Raw genomic sequence first — 10,760 nt, 5'->3', positions numbered from 1 at the left:
TATAAAGGTACCTCAAAATCACAATGAAGTTGATGATGGGGTGCATGATTGACCCTCCCGGCCCATGGACTACTACACATTACCCCAGTAAAATCATTTATGTACATGTATTTTTTATGGCCATTTGAGACTATTAGGGTGTTGTATAAAACTTGTGGAGTATTTAAACATGTATACTTTTCTAATTAACAAACTATGACGAGCGTAACGAGCCAAATTTTTTTCAAAGGTTTTGCGGAAGTCAGAATATTTATTTTCAATTAACTATAACCAAGGTCAGAACGTTTTTTTCTAGCAATTTGCTAAGACTATTTTTTTTTATTTATTTTTTTTTTGTGGGCTATTCATAGAATTAAGTGCTGAGCCTAGCGAGGAAAGACAACTTCTGCATAGACAGAAATGAAAATCAAGTTTTTATGTAAAAAGGGCTAATCGGGTCGAGTTTTTCTCTAGATTATAGAGATAGTTTGAAGTCTGTCGTGCTGATCCCAATCATACACAAGTGCACCGTAGTTTAAAACTAGTTTATGTGTGAATTTTAGTGTTCTCATTATCATAGACTTAACCGACATTGTGGGTTAAAGGGGAAATCGTATACAAAACAATGAACGGAGATACAATTAAAATTACATTAATTGATTAGGCTTGCCGCACGAGGATCCAAATTTTGCCTTTAAATACATTGATTTTGAAAATATGTCAACATTGATTGCAATATAACTATAAAAGTTAATTTGACACTTATCTTTTTTTTCTATTGGTTGAAAGATAAACACAATAATACTTTTATCTCTGTCTCTCTTGGCAAAATTAGATTTCCTACTCGAATCTGATCAAGATGTTTTGGCTTATATATTATTGTTTAAGATATTGGTAGCCTTTGAAAACTCGTTTAGATTAGAATGAAAGGAAAGTAAAAATACTTTGTGTTTTGAGACGGATAAAACATGTCTTCACTTTGAATTCTACCTGTGCAACGAATGATGAAATGATGCTGTATTCGCAGTAGTAACCTCGGAGTGTGCATAGAAGTTCGATGTCAAAACCGATCAAGCGGGTTTTTTTTTTTTTTTTTTTTTTTTTGAAGAACTGATGGAGTACACGCTCAGAAACTGAGGTAATAATTGCTTACTCTTTAGAACATTTTTAGAGCTGGGATTTCTGAATGGGTAAATTTTTTTCCCGTGAATACGAACTTTTTTCTTATTTGAAAAGGCTTTATTTTGAAGCAAAGACGACTCTTTTTTTCTGTCCTCCATGACTGCATAAGATTTATTTTCAAGAAAATCCCAGCCTTCCCTTTTGATAATAAAATGGTTGGCAAATTAACACTTTGATATATAATCCGGTATCATATCTTCGTGAAAGTTTGTTAGTGGTTTTTAGTGAGCCTTTTATTCGGGATATCTCGGGTTTTCATTCATTCATTAAAGGAAAATTCGAGTGCATCTAAATTTAAATGAACACGGGGATATTCAAACGGGAACGTCTTTTTTACAACGGGTCGATTGTGAAGCGGAAGTCGTTATTGCCCGCATGCGCTAAACTTACTTTCAATTTTGATTTAAAAGAAACTAATTACCACAAAATAATTAGAAAGGAACTGAATACCACAAAATAATTTCAGAGGAAAACTACGTAAGAAAATATGAATAAATATTTGTTCGTTAGGAAAATAACGTACAAAAATGCGATATGATATGGAGAAAAAGGTAATGTCATAATTCACACTGGCATATATATTTTTAAATGTACAAAATGTACGAAAACTGTACTTTTTGCCAAACATGTTTTATCTTTTAGAATTTATATCTATTAATAATTTAATTTTGTTTATGAAACTAATATCAACATTTAACAGACACCTGAGAATATTGGCAAACACATGTTGTCTTTAATTTTTTATAGTTAACTTTTGACTTTTGAGTAGCATCATACCAGCAAAACCAGCCTATGGAGTATATGTGTCTCAACTGATGCATTACTTAAGAGTTTAAGTTCTAAGAACATTGATTTTGTTGAGAGAGAAATGATGCTTTCTTAAAAGTTGCTTAGACAGGGCTATGAATCCGTCAAATTAAAGTCAGCATTCGAGAAATGTCATGTTGCCATCATGACTAATGCATTTAAGAAATTGTATCTGATATTCGTCCTAGCTCAGCCTTTTGTAACTTTTCACCCTTACTGGATCGAGCAAAGACATTGTCATTACCTTTCTGATTTCACTCCTTTTATTTAGTGGCATTTGTGCTGTATCTTTTTGTGTTAGTTTCAACTGCTGTAAATGTCTTCATTTTATGAGTCCTTGTTTCGTTTGATTTTGATTGGTATTGCCTTCTAGTATTAATTTCCTATGAAGAACTTTTGATTGACCTTTGTTTTTATGTCCATGGTGCTAGGTAAAAGAGCATACTGTTGTACTCGTGGCTATCCCAAGTTTTCATGCTATGCCAATAAAAAAAAAGCAGAAATACTTTGTACTAATACTAATTTTATTCACTCGTCATTGGTTTTTACTTAGGTACAAATGAGTAACGAAAAATAATATATATATATATATATATCATGTCTTTATGCATAAATCATTACGTACAATAAGATAACAAGAGGCCAGAATAAAATTTTGTGTTGTTATCTTTTGAATGCATGTTCCTGCATATCTTTGAATATTATACAATTAATTTCTAAAATTTCCTAACATTGTTAAATTGTAGAAAAGACTTATTCTTACAAATGGTACGATAACTGATGACCTTAAGGAACCAAATAATACAATTCAATAAACATAAATGTGATTCTTACAGAAGAAAGAGACTAAATATGATAACATCTCTTTAAAAGGTTAAAAAGGTCAAAGGTTAAATAAAAAGATAACACCAATAAAAAAAATTAAAATGGTTTTCAACAAAACATCAATTTAACACACCAAGCAATCACAATTATGAAAATGACTAAGACATATTTCAAGATGCATATACACTGAAATGTATTTAGAAGTAAAATCATGTCAAAATAAAGTATTAAGCATAGAAATATTTATAAATTGACAAATAAAAAATACATTTTATACATTCTATATGTGAAAGAAACTGACATTAAAAAATTGTTGCTACTAATGCATAGAGACAAACAAAACTCTATAGGAGCTTTTACCTTTCAGTTCAAATCCATGTTGAAATACTTTTAACACAGTCTGTTGACCTGTTTGTTAACAATTACTATTTATGTAGAAACTCATAACCTCATGGACTCATATTGAAAATCTGTAAATGCATGTTTTTGATAATTGCTTTAAATAAGTACAATTCATAAACAATGGGCATGGGGAATGTGTCTAAAAGACAACAACCCAATCAGAACCTTAAATACCTCCCTCTCAATACCCCACATCACAACATTTGCACTTTTTTGAAAATGCAAGCCTGACTCTCTCAAAATGTGACAAGATAAATGGAAAGTAAATTATATCATTATAAATTATATCAGTAACTAATCATTCAACAAAGTTTGAAGAAAAAAACATTCCACAAATGAAGGCAATCTCCAGGCAACAACACACTATTACACACTTAAGGATAGACAGGCTCAAAACTAAATACCCCTGCAACTTCTATGCATGGGGTGTAACTATCTATATTGTGATTCACAAACAATACACACATAATCATTTCTTGGCACTTTGTTCAGACCAATGCATTTGAAGTGCAGCCATCGGCCACACACTTCGCACAGCACCCACGCACCTTATTTGGCTTTTGACAATCAAGCATGTCACAAATTGTCCTCTGTGCCTTTGGTTTGCTAGATGTTTTTATGATTTTCTTTGTGACATATTCTCTCATTACCAGAGCAGCCTTTTGGGTCAGTTGCATTGGTTGAATACCTTTGGTTAAAGCTAGTGCATTCTGAAACATAGATTGTACAATTAATATAGCAAGACATTTAGCCAAACAATATTCCTGCCTTTTGATAAGATCAGCTATATAGTCAGCCTCATAAGAGTAAAGAAATTGGTCAGCAAGTAGTGGAACACGATATGTTCCTATTGGAATGCTGATCGTTAGTTGAAAAACGTGTCCACCACAATGGACAAATATATTTGCGATAAAAAATTCAAGCATTTTGAAAATATCATCTTCGATAAATTTAGAAGATGATTCGGAATCATTTTTTATTAAGTATGAAGAATCTCAACCATTAAGCATCACATATCTGTATCTAAGTGTTTCCTTTATCATATACGTGTAACATGCGAAAAGTGGTGAAAACTGTTATCTATTGAAAAATAAGCTATAATATACAGTGACACCTAAGCCAATCAATTACAACAGAAAAAAGCAATAGCTAGGGTATAAGGTTTTTACACTTGTGACCACAACCAGAAGCTGTCTACAGTTATATAATTGAAAGTGCAGAAATGTGTTTAATAAACATGCTGATTAAATAGATGTCACTTTCGTAAATTTTTGTTTCTGTTGAAATATGTCTTAACTTAGAATTATTTCGACTAAATTGTACTTTTCCTGTATAATTCCATTCGATATCTACAAATATAGTGTGCTAAATACATGAAATAGGTGTTTATTTGAAAACTAATCAAGAAATGGATGAAATGAGATGTAAACAAGACACGTGCTTTCTTGTGTATCTGCTATTGTTATTTTTTTTTACCAAGGTTAAAGTATTTTTAACCAAGGTTGATGTCCTGTCGGCAATCTTGGGAAGTAATGGCGAAAATGATTAGATCTGAGCTACCAATCTTCTTTGATTAAAATAACGATGTTTTCACAATATTCTGTAGCTGTTACTGACATTTACTGCTTCAATTGCATTACTACAAACATATTTCATTTTATCAGTAAAATTCAGTACAATCAAATTTGACAGCTACTGCAGCTTTAACATTCATGTCACATTGTGGTAGGTGGTTATAGTAATGGATAAAAAATTTTGATACATGATTACTGTATACATATTTGTGAAGAATATATATATTATGTTGTTATATCACTCTGTTCCTTACCTGCTATGTCCATTTACCTATGAAAATAATTATCCAAATATTAAATGTAAAATGTTAAAAACATTACATTCTTGAGCATATATGCAGAATATAGAATGTAAACGGGAATGTGTCAGAGAGACAACAAACGACAAAAATATACAAGACAACAGAAGGTCACCAATGGGTCTCAAATACAGATTGGTTGATTAATTGTTGACGTTAATCGCCCAAGCAGCAATATTTGGGCTATATCCAGGCCATGAACACGAAAAAGGTGATAAAATGAACATGAAATGGTGATGAAATGAAAAATGGGATGGGACACAAGGAAAATTGGATAGACATATTTTGATATCCATTGGAAATAGGGAGGTGAGCTAAGGATCAGCAATGTTCCCTAAACGTGTGAAGACCATGTCATCTTTCCCCAACACGGTGCACCACTATGATTTGCAGTCAGGTTTTCTGTATTATGACCTGACAACTCCAGCATGTAGTATGCCAGGGTTACCCCACCATCACATGGGGCACACAACCCAGTTGCTCTATGATCAGAGCACCCTAGCCCCTATCTTAGCAGGGGTTTAAACGCTATTTAGTGGCCTTTTATGATTTGATTCTGAGCTTAATTTGGTAATTCATAAAAATTAAATTACTATTATTGTAAATAAAGATTTAAACTTTCTCCCTGTTTGCATCTACAAAGAAATCATCTATCAGCACCAACATCAAACCAGTTATATTTTTCACTTTGTATGGGGCCAAGTAATCTTGTTTGAAAACTTTATTTTGAGCCTCGACACCATTGTTGGTGTTTACAACTAATGTCAACATCTCATTCCGGTAGGCCCGAACCCACATCTGCAAAATAATTTAAAGACTGATTAATTAAAGTTATATTTTGAAACAGATTTGAGGACATCAATAAGTAATTCCTGTTTTAGAATTAAAATTAAACTTTAGAATTGTAGAAACTTTGTACAAGCTAATGAAGCAGCTGATAATGGAATGGTAGTGTGATCTAAATACTCTGTGAAAGTACATGTATTAAGCTGAATTCTTTATAAATAAAAGTTTTTTGGAAGTAAAAAAAAAATGAACTGCCATCCTCATCTGGGAATTTATTTTTACTTTCTTATGTCTTATCATCATTATTTTATTTTTTATCTGATTGTTATAAAAACTTTTTCGATCCATTAGTTCTTTTTTCTCCACCAGACGTAAAATTGTATTTACATGAACTTTGTTGAATAAATGATCTAAATTGTAATTTCGTATTTTCTCAGTGAAGTGGATCAACTCAGTCTCCTAGAGGGAAGTCATAAACATGTATGTTGTATCAAGTGTGTGTTGGAAGGTCTAATACTTACAGCCATATATTTTATTTCCCACAAATATCTTTAGTCACACAATATATTAAATCTTAACATTAGGAACATGGTGACTATTTAAAACCAAAAGAATAAAATCAGACACCTTGTGCTTGTCATTTGCCAACCATTCTTTCTCTATGTACGTCTTCAAATTGTGCTTCGACAGATTTTGCTGCTTTTTAGTGTAGATAAATTTTTGTTGAACTCATCCTGTGTTATGGACTCCGCTACACTCTGTCAATAACATAACAGACTAAATCATGCATCAAACTAATGAAAAAATATGGAGAAATTATTGTCTATCAATTTTTTATCATTTATTTACATATGTGCAATAAATTTTTAGCATAAAGAACAAATTAGAACACAATAAAATTGTCATTTTTTTTAATAAGTGTGTGAAAATGGGTTTTGTGTATTGATTTTCTTAGATATAAAAAAGAAATTCATGTTTTATAATTTGTATTTATCGAAAATGTAAGTAGAAATACTGTGAGCAAAACTCACTTCAGGATCATAGTTACATAAAAATCCATTAAACAGTTTTGGATGAGTTGCCTTTACATGTAAAACTCCCACCTTTGACCTTCAGGTTGAATTATATACCCTTAAACTATGTATAACTGTAATTGTACTTTTAATAAAAAAAAAAAAAAAAACGATTTTTGTTCTCACATTGAGAAGTCCTAGAATTTCATCCTGATGTTCAGTAACTGCATTTTTGTGGGCGGATGTTCATCTCATCCATGCCTGTCTCCGGTGGAAATCACAAATAAAAATCCAAGCCTCTGTAAGACAACCAAATAAATTGAAGTTTCAGTTACAGATTTTTTAGAATTAAACATTTTTAGAAGGAATGTATTGGTGTATTTACATGATCAGTTTACTCACAAACAAGTAATACATGTTTGTGAATGACTTGGCCCTATATATCTTAGAATTCATCATCCGGTTATCAAGCCACTCTTTTCAAAAATCGGCAAAAGACACTTTACAAACTTCCCTTGAATCATGTTTTGGTCTGGGAAGTTTCCCCGCTTCTCTACTTAACAATAATAATACACAACCATATGCATATATGGCAATCATCTGACAATTTTTACTTGAAAGCATGATGATAAAATGTTTGTGGAAATCATTTAATGATAAAATGGTTATGAAAAACAAATGATTATCATATTATGATTAATCCATAATTATATGATAACTGAAGCTTGTTTCAAAGGATTATTGTATGTTGCAAACCATTTTATTCTCATATGTGGTACTTTTGGCAGTGTTGATATGACTATTTAGATAACAAAAATATTAATCTGTTTACAGTTTAAATGAGCAATATTTTAAAGGAAATAATACCTGGGAACACAGCATTGAGTGAAATCATCTCTATTTCTAAGGCATCTATCATAAAGCTTTTGGTTGTCCATGATGTGTTTACTTCTTTAAGGATTGAAAGTGCTTCAGAAATAGAAGCACTATCCTCATTCTCTGTCACAAATGCAGCAACAACATAATAGCTACAATTTGCATGAATACATACAAAAAAATAATGGCAGTGCATACTTCGTGGTTCTGTATGTAGCGTCAAGAAAAACAGTTTCTCCACCATATCGTTTCAACATGTGCTTTTGTCAACTGTTCTGGTAAAAGAGCAAAAACTGCTGATCTTCAGCAGTTCATCATTCATTTACATCTGCCTCATCTTCCACTCCTGGTATTTTAACCCTTGCTGAGGGCCGAAAATAGATGGTGTCGTTTGGATGGGCATCTTTCCATGCTTTAACTTTTAAATTTAATTGTTCCTGGTCTAGAAGTCCTTTTATCAGTTTTCTTCTCCTGTCAACCATTCCACGCATGTCCTTACGACTTGGGTAGAATCTAAGGTTTATTGCATTTGGTAAACTGTTTTTACCAAATAAGTTCTTAACAAATATGTTTATGTGTCTCTTGATCTCCCCAACATTGTAAATACCATCATCAACCAGATTGTAAATGTGGTCTACAACACGCTGATCTATTGGTGCTTTCAAATCAGCAGCCTATGAAATAAAAAAAAAAAAAAAAAAAAACATGCATATGGTGGTTTCAACAGTTCAGAGTCACATACCTATAAACAATATAATATTCATGATGTTTAAATGTTACATGCTTTAGTCTGAATGTATTATGAACATTGTTGTCAATATATGAGAAAGCATTGAAAACTTGAGTTCTTTTTTTTTTTGGTGAATCCATGTGATAGTTCGAAAAACTGGCACATTTGATATATCAATGATAGATAAATTTCTCCTTGCTTTTCTCTATCTTGGTGTTTATTGATGATATTAATACCGCAATGCAAATTTGTTAGTACAATTTTATGAGTAGGGAGTAGACAATTTGAATTAAGAATAAGAATCTGACATTATACAGTTAATAAATATAAATAAATTGAACACGTTATGTGTCTATTCATTAATCACTTATTCATACACAATCTATCAATTAATAGAGGAACTCACTGTACATTTATTTTAACACAAACCTACAGCTAAGGGATCAAACAAATATGATTATTGCTTTTTCCTGTGCATGATTATTGAACACATAATCGGTAATACATTTAATTTATTTCAACTTTAATAAAACCATACATACATCATTCATTGTGTGTTTGCTGTGGTCACATTTTTTAGGCAGATCCATATAAATTCTTGCATCTACTTGAACTTCATTGTAGCAAGCAGAACTCAAATCAGCTTTCAGTTGTTCTGATGCTATTCGTCTGAAGTATGGGTTATCATTTACAATCTGAAATAAGAACCTTTATTCAAAATAAGAATCACAATAAACATACATTTAACCAAAGATCTGAAATTTAGCATTTTACTACAGATAGATATAATGAACCAAAGATGATGCATTCTTATAACCACAATCTAAGTCTTGTGTATAGACATTTTACAACATGTAGACTGTGATATAACAATCTAAAGATGATGTGTTCTTATAACCACAATCTAAGTGTTGTGTATTGACATTTTAAAACATGTAGATTGTGATATAATAAACTAGATATGATGCATTCTTAAAGTCACAATCTAAGCGTTGTGTTTAGTCATTTTACAACAGGTCGGCCAGGTGAAGTATTGATATGTGAAGTTTAATGATATAAATAACCACTAATATTTTCTTTACCCTATACTCTGGAAAAAAAACCTCCCTCAAGTATACTGCTGCACTGTAGCCCAGCTTTTTGTCCCTGTGTTTCTTTTATTATATGCAGCTTGAGGGTATAGATGGTCATCGTGATTCTCCTAAAAAAAATCTAAAAACACATTTTTAAATAAAAAAAAACTCAATTAAATGGTTGATATTTGAATATTACTGAAAATAAGAATCCTTTTGCACAACATATTTACAAATTATTAAAATCTTACAAAACTGTTTTAGCTTTGTTTGTTCAATCAATATGCATGGCTATTCTTAATGTACAATTATTTCACTGTCCCAAGAATTTGGATGAAAACAAAAATCAAATGTTACACCACAATTTTCAATTGTTACATCATAATTTCTATTAGAATCATTGATCTTAGGTAATACCTTTTCATTCCTTTTTTGTCTGTAATTTGACCCTTGATGACATTCCATCAAACGGTGACCAACGATGAAGAAAGGGGTACCCTGCCTTCCACCTTCAACCATAAAAAAAGAGATAACACCAATAATCATTTACAAAATAAATCACAGCAATAGATCTTGTGACCAAAATAAATTGCGCATTGAGAAGAAAATATGGAAAAGGATATTTCTTTACAAAAGAATATGCCTCGCCATTACGGGAAAATTTTCCAAAACTTTTGGTAGTTCTTAGTACTGCATAAGTTGTGGGGGTAGCTAAAGAAAAATCCTCCACAACCGAATTAGCCGTCTCCAGATCTTTCACCCATCCATACTAAGGGCTTGTGTGTTGAATGAACAAGTCGCACCATGGAATGTCCTCATCAATGGTGTCACCAATGGCAGTGCTGGACATACCCTTTAAAAAAACTTTAAATGTATATACAAGTGTTGTTAAACGAAGAGTTGAATCTGTACATGAATGAACGCCTATTATGTTGCTCCAATAAATGTCTGTCGGAGGGGAAAGTTATATTCACAATTCAGTAAAATAATTGGAATAGTTGGAAATTCACAATCCAAATGTATTTAATGAAAATGATGGTCACCCATTATTATCTTTTGATCCTTTTCATTAAATATGAAAATTAATTGGGTATAAAAGCCGTCAAACTTACTTGGTTTTTTTTTACAATTAAATTGCCCGCTTCTTCAAGTTCGTCATGCATTCAAAGTGAAAATAGCTTTCGAACATGCGCAATGATAATTATAATATTCCC

At 31.6% G+C, this 10,760-nt stretch overlaps 1 pseudogene across 1 annotated transcript; it reads right to left on the bottom strand.

The window, feature by feature from the left end:
• Positions 1-6,801: 6,801 nt before the first annotated feature.
• Positions 6,802-10,703, bottom strand: LOC148626302 (uncharacterized; annotated as a pseudogene). Its single transcript, XR_015920026.1, has 6 exons — positions 10,659-10,703; positions 9,964-10,055; positions 9,556-9,685; positions 9,016-9,168; positions 7,735-8,417; positions 6,802-7,166 (listed from the first exon to the last, which is right to left on the bottom strand). The product of XR_015920026.1 is annotated as an uncharacterized LOC148626302 (transcript).
• Between the last annotated feature and the right edge of the window lie 57 nt (positions 10,704-10,760).

This window comes from Perna viridis, chromosome 2 (assembly GCF_037379345.1).
Source record: "Perna viridis isolate PV_CMFRI_1.1 ecotype Kerala chromosome 2, ASM3737934v1, whole genome shotgun sequence".
In the NCBI taxonomy this organism is placed as follows: Eukaryota; Metazoa; Mollusca; class Bivalvia; order Mytilida; family Mytilidae; genus Perna; species Perna viridis.
The sequence above is the reverse complement of the archived record's forward strand: the minus strand, read 5'-3'. Positions and strand labels throughout refer to the sequence as shown.